Source organism: Octopus bimaculoides, chromosome 2 (assembly GCF_001194135.2).
Source record: "Octopus bimaculoides isolate UCB-OBI-ISO-001 chromosome 2, ASM119413v2, whole genome shotgun sequence".
NCBI lineage: Eukaryota > Metazoa > Mollusca > Cephalopoda > Octopoda > Octopodidae > Octopus > Octopus bimaculoides.
Genome location: NC_068982.1, coordinates 52,784,503 through 52,785,812, shown reverse-complemented (window position 1 = coordinate 52,785,812; position 1,310 = coordinate 52,784,503).

The following is a 1,310-nucleotide window of genomic DNA, read 5'->3' as shown; positions in this document are numbered from 1 at the left end:
ATATATAGGTACTATGTATCGATGTACATCTAGTTGAGATTTTCTGTTGGAATGGACTGAAATTGCATAAGGACTTCACATCAAACCTTTTCATACTAAAGAATTTTTCCTACTCTTCGTAACTCAGGTATATTTTTTAACGATGTCGGAGTTGAATTTATGATATATATTTGTTACTTAACTATTGGTGTGTAATGCCAATTATTTAAAATACTTTTGATTGATAATATTATCAGACTATCATTTAAAAACTCGACTAATTACTTTACCAGATGAATTCCATTATTTTTACCTAAACTTTTAGTTTTATATCGCTTTCCCTTGTCTGCAAAGCCATTCTCACGTCCGGAAGTTTATGAAAATTGATTATCAAATGGAAATGTCCAGTGATACAAATTTCTAAGTTTTAACTCTCTCTTTTGTTAACGATACTATTTCAATATATTTAAAATACAATACATAATTCAGAGGAAGATACATTCAATATTATTCACAGAAGAAAAAAACTTTAAAACGATTAAATCACAATTTTGAAAGAATATGTAATACTTGATCAAAGTTTTTCGTAAAAACATAAACAAACCCCCAGCTTTTATAAGAAAAGCAAAAATGTCCAAAATTCTATTCTTTAAGTTTTATACAATCAATTTCTGAGGTTAGATATATTTACATTTTGTATGGGAATGTAGATTTTTATGCACATTTTCATGTGTGTCCGTCGGTATAAATAAACGCATGACTGCATTTATACAATAATATTTGTAATCACGTATTTGTTTCATCTTTACATGAATGCATCTTTGACTGCTGTGTTTAGTTAAAGTGACAAATTTGTTTCAATATGTTGACATATATAAGTTTATGTATAATTAAATCTCATCTTTGTAAATCAAACAATATATACATTTTCCATAGCTTTGCAAGCAAAATTCCATGTACTATAGACAAATTATTATATACAGCCTCAAAATATTAAAATATTCAGGTCAAATTCTCCTTTGACAAGAGTGGGATAATTGTTTATATGAGAAATACGTATTCAAATGAAAGATATTTGACTCATATTATTGAACTTTTAGCCAGTATAAGAACAGAAAGCAGATTTAGGTGGTAATGAAATCTTTCAGAATGATAAAGAAATCTATCAGATGCTATAAGTGGAAAATAGCATCACATTATCAGATTATCCTATCATAAGAAGAGTTGTCAATATTATGAATAGCTCATCTGATAGCTGACGGCTCCGCTACTACATTATATACATATACATGTCTATACATATACATGTCTATATATATATATATATATAT